Here is a 15,959-nt window from a genome sequence, read left to right as displayed (position 1 = left end):
TACCCGGGAGCATCCACTGACTGGAGGCGGACATTAAGCATCTCGCTCAACAGGCGGAACTTGCTCGGGACCTACTGCGTTTCTCCATCCCCGGATCATGGGATGTTGGGTTTGGTGAAGATAATCTATACATATATATACACACACAAGACTTACTGTGATGGAAAAATAATTGCACTTTTTTCAACTTTCACAGCTGCCATGGTGATAGCGCAGTGGAACATGGCCGTGGGTTAAGAACATAAGAACATAAGAAATAGGAGCAGGAGTAGGCCATCTGGCCCTTCGAGCCTGCCCCGCCACTCAACAAGATCATGGCTGATCTGAAGCGAATCAGTTCCACTTACCCGCCTGCTCCCCATATCCCCTAATTCCCTTATCGATCAGAAAACTATCTACCCGTGATTTAAACATATTCAACGAGGAAGCCTCCACCACTTCAATGGGCAGAGAATTCCAGAGATTCACTACCCTCTGAGAGAAGAAGTTCCCCCTCAACTCTGTTCTGAACCGCCCCCCCCCCTTATTTTGAGGCTGTGCCCTCGAGTTCTGGTTTCCCTTCTAAGTGGAAAGAATCTCTCCACCTCTACCATATCCAGCCCCTTCATTATCCTATATGTCTCTATAAGATCACCCCTCATCCTTCTAAACTCCAACGAGTACAGACTCAATCTGTTTAATCTCTCCTCATAAGCTACACCCCTCATTTCCGGTATCAACCTGGTGAACCTTCTCTGCACTCCCTCCAAGGCCAATATATCCTTTCGCAAATAAGGGGATCAAAACTGCACACAGTACTCCAGTTGCGGCCTCACCAGTGCCTTGTATAGTTGCAGCAAGACCTCCCTGCTTTTATATTCTATCCCCCTCGCGATAAAGGCCAACATTCCATTCGCCTTCTTGATCACCTGCTGCACCTGCAGACTGAGTTTTTGCGGTTCGTGCACAAGGACCCCCAGGTCCCTCTGCACAGTCGCACGATGTAATTTTTCTCCATTTAAATAATATTCCAATTTACTATTAGTTCTTCCAAAGTGGATAACCTCACATTTGCTAACGTTATATTCCATCTGCCAGATCCTCGCCCACTCGCTCAGCCGATCCAAATCTCTCCACACCACCTGCTGATGATCTAGGAGAAGGTGATACATCACAGCAGTGCAGCACTGAATCTGTAGCAGGCGAGGGGGATGCCTTGCAGCCTCTTGAGTTCTTTGAAATTGATACTGATGTTCTGGGTGGTCAAGTGGTTAGAAGGGGGAGGTCAGCGATGACATGGTTGTGGTAATGGAGGAGGAACACCCAGAACCTCATTGTTCCACCGGAGCAAGCGGATAGGGAGCGAGTCGAGTGAGAAGAGCTGAAGGTACGAGACTTTGATTTTTACATTACTTTTTGTTGGAGTTTTTTTTTCAAGGACAACAGGAAACAGGAAACCGGAAGTAGGACGCGGAGAGGCCTGGGAAGGTTTTGCCCAATAAATTTGAAAGGGGAGGAAACCCGAGACACTCCATCTGAAGAGCCTTCCATTCTCCCCCCCCCCCCCCTCCCTCCCCCCCTCGCCTCCTCTAACCTAAAAAAGAGACCCAGAGTGAGAGCATTTTTTTTTCACTCTTTCGTTTCCGCAAGTTATCTGGAGGGGATGTCAGGGATGGCAGTACAATGTTCCTCCTGCAGAATGTTTGAGGTGACGGCCGCCATCAGTGTCACTGGTGATTTCAGCTGTGGGAAGTGCACCCATCTACAGCTCCTCAAAAATCACATTAGGGAACTGGAGCGGGAGCTGGATGAACTTTGGATCATTCGGGAGGCAGAGATGGCCCTAAATAGAAGCTTTGGGGATGTAGTTACTCCGAAGAATGAAGATAGATGGGTAATGGTGAGAGGGGCTGGGAAGAAGCAGTCAGTACAAGGATTCCCTGTGGTCGTTACCTTCGGCAACAAGTATACCGCTTTGGATACTGCTGAGGGGGATAACCTACCAGTGGTAAGCCACGGAGAATGGATCTCCAGCACTCAGTCGGTCCCTGTGGCTCAGAAGGGAAGGGGGGTGGGGAGCAGGAGAGCAACAGTTATTGGGGACTCGGTAGTTACAGGGATAGATCGGGGGTTCTGTGGCAGCAAAAGTGACTCATGGATGATATGTTGCCTCCTGGGTGCCAAGGTCCGTGATGTCTCGGGCCGTGTTTTCAGGATCGTTAAGGGGGAGGGGTAACAGTCACAAGTAGTGGTAAACATCGCTCCCAACGACATAGGTAAGAGAAGGGACGGGGATTTAAAACAGGAATTTAGGGAGCTAGGGTGGAAGCTGAGAGGCAAGACAAACCATGTTGTCATCTCTGGTTTGTTGCCGGTGCCACGTGCTAGTGAGTTGAGGAACAGGGAGAGGGTGCAGATAAACACATGGCTGCAGGGATGATGTCGGAGGGAGAGTTTCAGTTACGTGGATAATTGGAGCACATTCTGGGGAAGGTGGGACCGGTACAAATAGGACGGGTTGCACCTGAACCAGGGGGGCACCAACATCCTGGGAGGGAAATTTGCTGCAGCTCTTCGGAGGGGTTTAAACTAATTTGTCCAGGGGATGGGAAAACGAGCTGTAGTCCAGAAGCCAGTGTTGAGTGTACTGAGGTACTGAGGAAGGAATCAAGGTCGCATGAGTGTACCGGCAGACAGGAAGGTGGGTTGAAGTGTGTCTACTTCATTGCAAGGAGCATCCGGAATAAGGTAGGTGAACGTGGAGTGTGGATTGGTACTTGGCACTACGATGTTGTGGCCATTATGGAGACATGGTTAGAAATGGGACAGGAATGGTTGTTGGAAGTTCTGGGGTATAGATGTTTCAATAAGAGTAGGGAATTTGCTAAAAGAGGTGGAAGAGTAGCATTGTTAATCAAGGAAAGTTTAACGGCTGCAGAAAGACACGTCGAGGGGGATCTGCATACTGAGGTAATATGGGCTGAAGTTAAAAATACGAAAGGAGCGGTCACGTTGTCAGGAGTTTTCTATAGGCTCCCAAATAGTAATAGAGATGTGGAGGAAGAAATTGCAGAGCAGATTATGGATAGGTGTGGAGGTCACAGGGTAGTTGTCATGGGTGACTTTAACTTTCCAAATATTGATTGGAACCTTTGTAGGGCGAATATTTCGGATGGGGAAGTTTTTGTACAGTGTGTGCAGGAGGGTTTCCTGACACAATATGTGGATAGGCCGACAAGAGGTGGGGCTACTTTGGATTTGGTCCCGGGTAATGAACTAGATTTGTTTGTGGGAGAGCACTTTGGAGATAGTGACCACAATTCGGTGTCTTTCACTATTGCAATTGAGAGGGATAGGGCCATACAGCAGGGCAAGGTTTATAACGGGGGGGGGGGGGTGATTATGATGCGATTAGGCGGGAATTAGGGAGCATAAGATGGGAACAGAAACTGTCAGGGAAAAGGCTAAAATGAAAAGTGGAGCTTGTTCAAGGAACAAATACTGCCTGTCCTTGATAGGTACGTCCCTGTCAGGCAAGGAGGGAATGGACGAGTGAGGGAACCATGGTACACAAAAGAGGTTGAATGTCTCGTCAAGAGGAAAAGGGAAGGGTATGTAAGGATGAGAAAACAAGGTTCAATTGGGTCGCTTGAGGGTTACAAGATAGAAAGGAATGAGCTAAAAAAAAGGGCTTCGGAGAGCTAGGAGGGGGCATGAGAAGTCTTTGGCGGGTCGGATCAAGGAAAACCCCAAGGTTTTTTACTCTTATGTGAGAAGTAAAAGAATGACCAGGGTGAGGTTAGGGCTGGTCAACTGTGGGAACTGGTGCATGGAGTCAGACGGGATAGGACAGGCGATGAATGAATACTTTTCTTCAGTGCTGACCAAAGAGAGGGGCCATGTTTTTGAGGATGAGAGTGTGATACAGGTTGATAGGCTGCAGGAGGTAGAAGTTCTGAGGGAAGATGTATTAACAATTTTGAAAAGTCTGAGGGTCGATAAGTCCCCTGGGTTAGATGGGATATATCCTAGGTCTTTGGGAGGTAAGGGATGAGATTGCAGAGACTTTGGGTTTGATCTTTGGGTCCTGAATGTCCACCGGGATAGTGCCAGAGGACTGGAGAGTGGCAAATGTTGTTCTTCTGTTCAAGAAAGAAAATAGGAATGACCCTGGTAATTATAGGCCAGTAAGTCTTACTTCGGTGGTCGGTAAGTTAATGGAAAAGGTCCTGAGGGATAGGATTTATGACCATTTGGAAAGATGCGGCTTAATCCGGGATAGTCAACATGGATTCGTGAAGGGTAAGTCTTGCCTCACAAATTTGATTGAATTATTTGAGGAGCTAACTAGGTGTGTAGATTAAGGTAGAGCAGTTGATGTCGTATACATGGATTTTAGTGAGGCGCTTGATAAGGTTCTCTATGGTCGGCTCATAAAGAAAGGAAGGAGGTGTGGGATAGAGGGAGATTTGGCTGATTGGATAGGTAACTGGCTATCTCATTGAAGACCGAGGGTGGTGGTGGATGGAAAATTTTCAGACTGGAGACCAGTTACCAGCGGGGTACCACAGGGATCATCGTTGGGCCCTCTGCTATTTGTGATTTTTATCAATGACTTGGAGGAGGGGGCTGAACACATAACATAGAACATTACAGCGCAGTACAGGCCCTTCGGCCCTCGATGTTGCACCGACCAGTAGAACCAATATAAAGCCCCTCTGATCTACACTATTCCAATATCATCCATATGTTTATCCAATAACCATTTGAATGCTCTTAATGTTGACGAGTCCACTACTGCTGCAGGCAGTGCATTCCACGCCCTTACTACTCTCTGAGTAAAGAATCTACCTCTAGCATCTGTCTATATCTCTCACCCCTCAATTTAAAGCTATGTCCCCTCGTGCTAGCCATCACCATCCGAGGAAAAAGGTTCTCACTATCCACCCTATCTAATCCTCTGATCATCTTGTATGCCTCTATTAAGTCACCTCTTAACCTTCTTCTCTCGAACGAAAACAACCTCAAGCCCCTCAGCCTTTCCTCATACGATTTTCCCACCATACCACGCAACATCCTGGTAAATCTCCTCTGCACCCTTTCCAACACTTCCACATCTTTCCTATAATACGGCGACCAGAGCTGTACACAATACTCCAAATACGGCCACACCAGAGTTTTGTACAGTTGCAGCATGAACTTTTGGCTCCGAAACTCAATCCCTCTCCCAATAAAAGCTAACACATCGTATGCCTTCTTAACAAGCCTATCAACCTGGGTGCCAACTTTCAGGGATCTATGCACATGGACACCCAGATCCCTATGTTCGTCCATACTACCAAGTATCTTACCATTAGCCCAGTACTCTGTATTCCTGTTACTCCTTCCAAAGTGAATCACCTCACACTTTTCCGCATTAAACTCCATTTGCCACCTCTCAGCCCAGCTCTGCAGCTTATCCATGTCCCTCTGTAACCTGCCACTTCCCTCTGCACTGTCTACGACTCCACCGACTTTAGTGTCATCTGCAAATTTACTAATCCATCTTTCCACGCCCCCATCCAGGTCATTAATAAAAAGGACAAACAGCAGTGGCCCCAAAACAGATCCTTGTGGTACACCACATGTAACAGAACTCCAGGATGAATATTTCCCATCACATGCGACCCTCTGTTTCCTTACAGCGAGCCAATTCCTGATCCAAACCACTAAATCACCCTCAATCCCATGCGTCTGTATTTTCTGCAAAAGCTTACCGGTCTATAACTTCCATTTGAAGGGTGGGTCTGTAAATTTGCTGATGACACCATAATTGGTGGAGTCGTGGATGAGGTGGAGGGCTGCTGTAGGCTGCAAAGAGACATTGATAGGATGCAGAGCTGGGCCGAAATATGGCAGATGGAGTTTAACCCTGATAAGTGCGAGGTGATACATTTCGGTAGGAGAAATTTGAATGTGGATTACAGAGTGAACGGGAGGGTTCTGAGGAATGTGGAGGAACGGAGAGATCTTGGGGTTCATATCCACAGATCTCTGAAGGTTGCCACTCAAGTGGATAGAGCCATGAAGAAGGCCAATAGCGTGTTTTCGTTTACTAAGAGGGGGTTTGTGTTTAAGAGCCGTCAGGTTATGATGGAACTGTACAGGACCTTGATGAGACCACATTTGGAATATTGTGTGCAGTTCTGGTTACCTCACTATAAGAAGGATGTGGAAGCATTGGACATAGTGCAAAGGAGATTTACCAGGATGCTGCCTGGTTTGGAGGGTAGGTCTTATGAGGAAAGGCTGAGGGAGCTAGGGCTTTTCACTTTAGAGCGGAGGAGGATGAGAAGCGACTTAATGGAGGTTTATAAGATGATGAGGGGGATAGATAGAGTGGACGTTCAGAGACTATTTCCTCGGTTGGATGTAGCTATTACAAGGGGGCATAAGTATAAGGTTCATGGTGGGAGATACAGGAAGGATGTCCGAGGAAGGTTCTTCACTCAGAGAGTGGTTGGGATGTGGAATAAGCTGCCTGCTTTGATAGTGGAGTTGGACACTTTATGAACTTTCAAGCGGTTATTGGATAGGCATATGGAGCACACCAGAATGATAGGGAGTGGGATAACGTGATCTTGGTTTCGGACAAAGCTCGGCACAACATCGAGGGCCGAAGGGCCTGTACTGTGCTGTACTGTTCTATGTTCTATGTTCTTAACCTTCAGGATGTGAGATGACTTCGTTGCTGGAGAAACCTTTGCACCTCCAGAACCTCAACTTCTTACAGTCAATGGCAGTGAGCAAATGATTAATTAATTGTATGAGCTTCCAATGGTGTTAGCTGAAGGTTATGCTGAAACTGGGAGGAGACAAGTTTGAGCCCTGACTGTTGTCTCCCAGGAGCTCCAAATTGCAAAAGAGCTACTGACACAGCATCATGAGACTTCGTTGCAGCAGAATGAAATGTTGAGACAGAGTTCGGTGCAGTAGAATGAGCTGCAGACACAGATTTCGGTGCAAGACTTCAGTGCAGCAGGATGAGCGACGAAGACAGGAAAATGAGTTCTGTCTGCACTTAATAAATAAAGTGGTGACACCTGCTACTGCAGCATCTGGCCATTAGCCATCCCATTCAGAGACAGTTGCCGCTGGGCAGGACCCGGCTCCATCCGGGATACAGGGGGATACGCCATGTGGACGGGGAAGGGCCCGGGGACGACGCAGCAAGAATTAGGATCCCACTCCTCTCCCTCCAACACTGCCACCTCTATCTCAACATTCCTCTCCTCTTATGGGTATTCAATTTTGAGTTGTTTATTCCAATTCTGTTATGGTTAATATTTCCGCCTCGTTTATTTCAATTACTCAATGAGTATCCTCATGTTTGAATGTTGCATTTTGATATTTGAATAAATAATTTGTACAATTTTGTCAAGTTTAATGGAAAAAATATTAAACAAATGACAACATTTTTTTACATTTAAACAACTTTATTCATGCTGATATTTAACTTAACATAACTACCTCAATTTAAAAAAGTTGCACTAAACTATCTTTTATAATTTTAACACCATGGACAATATTGATTTTCTTCTTTAACAAAACGGTTTCTTCCTTTTTGCAGACAAGGTGGTCAGGGGAATGGAGGGTTTGAAGGGAGGAATGGATGCAAGGGAGTGAACGGGATTGTTTGGACAGACGAAATAAACATTTTAAAAGCTCATTGTCCAAAAGCAGTAGTGCCAGGCGATCTCGAATTGCTCGTGCGTCACCTGGAGCTCCAGCTTCTCCATCACGCTCCATATTGCCTTCATCCAGCTCCTCCATCTCCGAAGGCAATTGAAGTACTGGGTGAATGCTCAGTCCATGCTCGAGGACAACAACACACGCGACCAGAATCTTTGTCATTTTGTGAAATGTTACAAATGTCACTAATGCCATATTGAAAGGACACAGATGCCAAAATCCTCACTGTTGTTGTGACTTTCATCTCCACTGTTATGGCAGTGCGGCAGTTACAGTTGTGTTTCAGGTCTTCAGTCAATATTTCAAAAAGGCATCCCATTGTTTCCTTGCTGAAGCGCAGTCTCCTGGCACATATCTCCCCTGATCTCATTTCATATGATGTGGAGGTGGAGGTCTGAACACTTGTGGGACATGACTCCAGATTTACAGTCTGGACAGGATTCTAAATTACTGTCAGGGAGATAATTCATATCAGCTTACAGGAGACTTGCATACATCAAGTAAGGCATTAAACTTCCCTAAGACTTTTCAAATCATTACTTAGATGTGGAAGCATCAACATAAACTCCCTGATCAAATTAGTTCGGCATTTTTAAATTTAGGTTTGTAAGAATCAACATAAACTACATTATTAAATTGCTTATGTATTTCGTTACTGAGGCTTGCAAGGTCACACAACGGAAATTAAAATGAATTACTTTTCTTAATTCCCTACTGAGGTTTGAAAAGATTAACGTAAAATGCAGCACTTCAGTTAAAATGCTTTCCAACATCCCAACCTCAAAACTATTCGGAGAGATATCTCCTTGTTCGTTGCTCGCTGATTGTCGATTACGAAAATAGGTGTATGACTTTTATCGTAATACCTCACGGAATATCCGGGCAAGCAGACCAAGTTCGCGCTGTCTCGTTAAGGTATGTTGTGCTGCTTCAAAGCAGCGATGGCCCATCAGCACCCACAGCGCAGGTTCTTGAAAAGTGCGCTTTGAGCGCAAATGCGCATGCGCCGGGAATTCCGGAACATCCCAATCTCATGTCCGGCGCTCCAGAAGCAAGAACCGGCATTTCAGGCCGAAAGTGATGCCCCATGGAAATTTAGAAAGTTGAAATTAAGGAAAGTCACAAAAAAAAAACAAGAGCGACTTTTCAAAGGGAAATTGCGATGAAACAATGAATTAGAAAGGGCAAAGTTTGAAAACGAAGAATGAGAATGAGAAATGAAGAGAGAGAGAGAGAGAGAGAATTTCAGCTGAACAACCGATGATTGAAACAGAGGCACGAGAAAATGTTGAGGAGGAAAGTAGTTTTGACGGGAATTTAGTGGGGAAATGGTTGTTTGTACAAGATCTTCGTATTAAATATGCAACGGATGTGGCAGCGTTCTTTATTTCGTTTGAAGACGTTGCTAAACAATTAAATTGGGGTTGCACAGTGGCACAGTGGTTAGCACTACTGCCTCACAGCTCCAGTGACCTGGGTTCGATTCCCGGCTCGTGCCACTGTCTGTGTGGAGTTTGCATCTGCGTGGGTTTCCTCCTGCTGTTCAGGATTCCTCCCACACTCCAAAGATGTGAGTTTACGTTGATTGGACATGCTAAATTGCCCTGTAATCACGCAAGATGTGTAGGTTCGATGGAGTAGTGGGGTAAGGATCTGGGGTGACGGCCGTGCGGCCTGGGTGGGATTGTTGTCAGTTCGGACTCGATGGGCCGAGTGGCCTCCTTCTGCACTGTAGGGTTTCTATGATTTAAATAGTCAGCTTAAAATTGAATATTCTGGTTAAAAGGTAGACTGGTGAGCTGCATGCAGAGTTGTGAGAAGAGGAACATGAATGAGCTGATGGATGCTATGGAATTTCACATTTTCTAATTCATTCCAATGAATGAAACATTTTTGTCCATTCGTCATCCGTTTGAAGAAATACGGATCCAAGTTTTATTATTGTTGCATCAAGGTAGCTAAGATAACAATTCATCATGAAAAATAACTGTAGTACCTGCAAAATTCGAAATTAAGATTTGTCATGCAAAATCACTGAATTTGCACATTGATCTTTCCTCGTCAATGAGTAGGGATATTGGTTTAAACGTGATCCTTAGTGATACTCAACCAGATGTGAAGGACATAACGACAAGTGAACACTTAAATAAAGACCATTCATAACGCATTACGAACAGTATTGAAAACGTTCATTTATTGTGTAAAAAATGTACAGTGCTACAAGGAGCTATGAAATTCCAGAAAAAATGAGTGACGTGGCTAAAAAAACGAATTGAAAATAAATCATTTGAAAAGGGACTGGGACAAACGAAAACATCACAACAAATGAAGCACAAAGGAACTATACGAACCACTATGTGTGGAACAAAGAAGCATCTTAACATCCTTCATAAAGCTGCAAAATCATTTTGCAACAAAAGATATGGGCTGTTAATGCACAAGAAAGACATTTGATTCCGCAAAATCAAAATGAAAATTGAACTCCTGTAAGCTTGATAAGTGGGCTTGAATATTGAACTATCCCTCCAAGCAACAAAAATGTAACTGGACTGTGAAGCTAAATCGAGCACTGTTTCCTAAGTTGAATCCGGAAACAAAAGTACAAAGAAACACAAAACATGATTTCTGACGATATTAGAACATAGAACATTACAGCGCAGTACAGGCCCATCGGCCCTCGATGTTGTGCCAACCAGTAGAACCAATCTAAAGCCCCTCTAACCTACACTCTTCCAATATCATCATATGTTTATCCAATAACCATTTGAATGTTCTTAATGTTGACGAGTCCACTACTGCTGCAGGCAGGGCATTCCACGCCCTTACTACTCTCTGAGTAAAGAACCTACCTCTAACATCTGTCCTATATCTCCCACCCCTCAATTTAAAGCTATGTCCCCTCGTGCAAGCCATCACCATCCGAGGAAAAAGGTTCTCACTATCCACCCTATCTAATCCTCTGATCATCTTGTATGCCTCTATTAAGTCACCTCTTAACCTTCTTCTCTCTAACGAAAACAACCTCAAGCCCCTCAGCCTTTCCTCATACGATTTTCCCACCATACCACGCAACATCCTGGTAAATCTCCCCTGCACCCTTTCCAACACTTCCACATCTTTCCTATAATACGGCGACCAGAACTGTACGCAATACTCCAAATGCGGCCTCACCAGACTTTTGTACAGTTGCAGCATGACCTCCTGGCTCCGAAACTCAATCCCTCTACCAATAAAAGCTAACACAACGTATGCCTTCTTAACAACCCTATCAACCTGGGTGCCAACTTTCAGGGATCTATGCACATGGACACCCAGATCCCTCTGTCCATCCACACTACCAAGTATCTTACCATTAGTCCAGTCCTCTGTATTCCTGTTACTCCTTCCAAAGTGAATCACCTCACACTTTTCCGCATTAAACTCCATTTGCCACCTCTCAGCCCAGCTCTGCAGCTTATCTATGTCCCTCTGTAACCTGCCACTTCCCTCCGCACTGTCTACAACTCCACCGACTTTAGTGTCATCTGCAAATTTACTAATCCATCCTTCCACGCCCTCATTCAGCTCATTAATAACAATGACAAACAGCAGTGGCGCCAAAACAGATCCTTGCAGTACACCACTATTAGCTGAACTCCAGGATGAATATTTCCCATCAACCACCACCCTCTGTTTTCTTACAGCTAGCCAATTCCTGATCCAAACCACTAAATCACCCTCAATCCCATGTGTCCGTATTTTCTGCAAAAGCTTACCATGGGGAACCTTATCAAACGCTTTGCTGAAATCCATATACACCACATCAACCGCTTTACCCTCATCCAATGGGATATTATCTCGATTCTGATGACAATGTTACTGTTTTTGACTTGGTGTTTGTCAAACCAATGTCAGTGTACAATATGACATTTGCAATTATGAAATATCAAGTTTATGGGTATCATGAAATCAAAAAGACGTCCAGATATTTGTGATGCTTGTGACCCAGTAATCTATTTTTCAATACGTCTTCCACAAAACAAGCCCTCGACTAGACTCCAGCCATTAATTTATTCCCAGAAATCTGTTATTCCATACAGAAAACCGTGAGGACTTCAATGCATTCCCATCTGTAAATCAACCGCAGGTAACTTGTGTTTAGAAGGCAAACCTCCCAGCGAATCTCCCCATTAGATTCCAGAATTAAAATGTTTTTTTAAAATCTCTGATTCGAAATGTCTCTCCTCTCACCCAAAATCCTTGTAGTGGATTACACCCTGTCCCTGAGGGCAGTAATAGATAACAGAACGTTTTGCAGGCCACGGTAAGAGTTCCAGCTTTCCAGTGAGTCCCTGCTTTATTGTTCAGTGTTTGCATGATTACCACTGTAAGTGCAGGGTTCGTAAAGTCATATTTCTTGAAAAGCTGTCTGCTGCTCTCTGCCCAGGGCTCACAATGGTAAGGTGTCTCAAGCACCTCTAAAGCTTGTGGCCCTGCAAGAGAGATCCCAAGTTGCTGTTTTTTTTTTTCCTTCGTACCAACCAAGCACCCAATTAAGTCAATGACAACCATTCACTTTCGGTTAATTGAACTTGCAAACCCCTTGAAATTGAACTATGCAGTGAGGCAGCACATGACATGAAAGGCAATACTATGAATGGGACACTCCAGTCCTGTGTTGATACCAGTTCCTTCACATCTCAACGGAAAATAACAGGGTATTAAATAGGGGCTACATATTGACTAATTTGTCTCAGTGAGTGATGGTGCAATGCTGGTCCAGGGTCCCACAATTACTTGTGGCTGGGAAAAGCCTCAATCAGTCATGCACCCTGTGGAAATAGAAGAGGGGGAGCAATCCCCACAAGCATACTTTCTCCATCCTTTGAACCGACGCTTTATTTTATTTATTTTCCCTTGATTATCCACATTTTCGTAACTCCGCCGTTTAGGTTCTTTTTGATTCTGAAAAGATTCGCTTCTTACTTCCACCTTTTGCATTAAAATATCTTGGCACAGTGGCAATGACCAACATGGCGGCAGCCAAAGACGGAGGAGAAACACATGGAGAGGTGAACCTGAGCTGAGTTACAGCGTTCCTTTGCAGACAGACAAGGAAACAGCAACATGCTGTTCAAAAGCTTCAGTTGAGTTGCTGGAGACAGTGGTGCACACTTCACATGTACACTTTAACTTATAAACTGACAAAAAAACAAGAGCATTCTCTCTGCAGTAATTTCACTCCACATCCTCACTCGATAATCCAAATTTCTCATCAACTGGTGAAAACATTATTGGTACCATATGTATTAGACAAATATAGTCATGGGTCATGTTTTATACTTGTTCTGGGATCAGAGATATTTCAAATCACGAATGTGGGGAAGTGGGTGGCACTGTGGTCTTATCGCTTGAGTAGTCATGACAGAAAACCAGCCCATATCTCAGGAGGAAACAGGATTCAAATCCCATCACGGCAGAAGTTGAAAAGTGAATGGATTAAATGTCAAGAAATATAGTCCAATGATGTCCATGAAATATTGTCCATTGACAGTAACGTTATTTGATTCATTGAGAACATTTACAGACAGACATCTGCCATCTTACCTTGTCGGCGCACTTAACTTCACATGCTCAGCAATCTTGTTGACTCTTAAATGCTCTCTGAAAAGGCCAAGAAAGAGCGACATGTCAAGGACATATAAGGACGGGAAATAAATGAATGCAAACGGACGTTCATATAATTGCAGGTCTTGGTTTCAGAACGAAACCTACGTTTTTCTTTTGGTTTCGGTGACGACAGTGAAATTGACATAATGAAGCAACAACATGTTTCCTTGAAAACAAATCAGTTGGAATGAAGAGTAGACCACTCACACCGGATCCATTATTCAGTAAGATCGTGACTGATCTGTTTGTGTCCAAATTTACATTCTGCCCGTAGCTTGATCTGGGTTTCAGACAAAGCTCGGCACGACATCGTGGGCTGAAGGGCCTGTTCTGTGCTGTACTGTTCTATGTTCTATGTTCTATCCCTAGGAGGAAATATAGGAACTTGCACAGCACACAGAAAATGATGGAGCGCACTTTTGCCCTCGAAATAATTATGCCTCTCCAAACAATTATGTATTTCTCTATCACCAGATAATGCCTCCAGAGAAAATAACGCCAACTGCAGCCAACAAAATAATGTCCTCATAATAATCATATGCCCGGAATACTGGAAAACGTGTGGGAGCTCGCAATTAAGAAAACATGCTGAAGACCCCATCGAAAGAATTGTTCCACTTCTAATGTACTTCCTATCAACCAAATATCACACTACTTTCTGCGCATGCATCCCAAAATGTTGGTCCGCGTTCCCATTCAATGTGTCTTGTGCCTCTTTTAAAAGACCCCCACACAATACCGGCAGTTTTTTGTTCTCTGCAGACAAATTAATTATCTATTGTTGAAGGGAGATTTAAAGAATAGGTTCAGCGGGAATAATATCGTTAATTTAGGTGGCTGTATCACAATTTATATTCGTAGGTACCAGTATAACAATTTATATTGGTAGGAATAGATAGTACATAATAGATCTGTATGCATTTATTGTTATACGATCACAAACAGCATGCATATAAACTCCACCATGTTAACAGAAGATCAGAATATTAAAATGCCACAGAATGGATACTAGCTGGCTTAGCCACATTCCTGAACACAATCAGCTGGCTTAATCACAAGCTTGTGTATGATAGACCCCAGTTACTGGTGGCTGGTACCAGTCTAGCGGAGGCAAATAAGAAAGTTATTGACAGCATGATCAAATCAGGTCAAATTGGTTGGTCTGAAGCATCATCAACAAAGGAGGGGAGTAAAGGGTTAAAAGAAACAAGCAAGCACCGACTCTGTGTACGGCAAAGAGAGAGAGAGGGTATAATAGTGCGATCTGAAGCATCATGTGTTGGAATAGGGTAAAGCAGATCAAAGTGAATTGCTTCTCTGTGCACGAGTTGAATAAATTACTTTCCCCCAGTTGAAATGTTACGATAGTGCAATTGAGGCAGGGTCAAGGTTCCTTAATCTTGTTGGCCATGGTCATTCTTAAGTGCAGGAAACGAACAGAGATTTGAGCTCTGCCATGTTGGGAAACGAAAGTCAATTTCACGATGGCACTACATTACATCTGAAAAGTTGTAAGGAGAATTAACCATTTCAGCATACAGTTGACTTGATTTTGTATCTGCCTGTGTTGGTTACAGATTTATTTGGCAGCACTAGCTTTCGGAGTCTCTCCTTCCTAAGAAGTCTCATAACACCAGGTTCAAGTCCAACAGGTTTATTTGGCAGCAATGGCTTTCGGAATCTCAGGCTGGTGCTGCCAAATAAACCTATTGGATTTTAACCTGGTGTTGTGAGGCTTCTTACTGTGCTTACCTCAGTCCAACGCCGGCATCTCCACATCTTGGTTACAGAGGCAGAGCTGTAGAAATAATTAATCATGCAAATTTTGAGCTTAAACTGGAGAGATTGTAAGAAAGTATAAAAGTCTTAATTTAATAGGGATATTTAAAAGTGATGAAAATAAATCTTATTTTGGATTAATGTGGATCAGGCTTTTTGTTAAATTCGAAAACATATTTTTGATACAACTGACAATGAAAAGATAAATGGAAAGAATTATTCCAGAATGTTTGAAGTGATGATGTCCATCTGAGTGAACTTATTCCGCCCCTACTGAAACAAGCAGAGAATTAACCCATTCTGTCCCAGACAGGATGGAACTTTGCGTTAAAAGGCTTGCAGTAATTTTCAGACATAACATCAAAAATCTAACTGAAAAAGGAGTTACATTAGGTAGAATGGGAGTGCGTGTTTAATGATGGGGATTATTTTACTGCCATAATGCTTTCTAATTAAAATTTGTTCCATGGACATGCAAAGTTAATGAATCAACAACAGTAGTTCTGAACACAAAGCATACCCTTTGTAATTTTTGAATATGGGACGGTTGAAAACTGCATTAGATGCCAGACGGGCTAAAAGGGAGAGCCGCCGATAACACCAAATTGACAGATTAATATAATTAGAGATGAGGGAAATAATTCAGTGGAATAAATGAGAAAAGAAAATGAACAGGGTCATAAAATATATGTTATAGAGGAGCTGATAGTAAACAGAGGAGGACAGAATCAAAAGTGGGACTCATTGGATACAAGAGAGACATTTAAAGGGATTCGAGGAAGTAGACCGCAGTTTTGGTGATAGCTATAGAAGAAGGAATA

This window comes from Mustelus asterias, assembly GCF_964213995.1.
Source record: "Mustelus asterias chromosome 26 unlocalized genomic scaffold, sMusAst1.hap1.1 SUPER_26_unloc_12, whole genome shotgun sequence".
In the NCBI taxonomy this organism is placed as follows: domain Eukaryota; kingdom Metazoa; phylum Chordata; class Chondrichthyes; order Carcharhiniformes; family Triakidae; genus Mustelus; species Mustelus asterias.
This window is presented reverse-complemented; position numbering follows the sequence as displayed.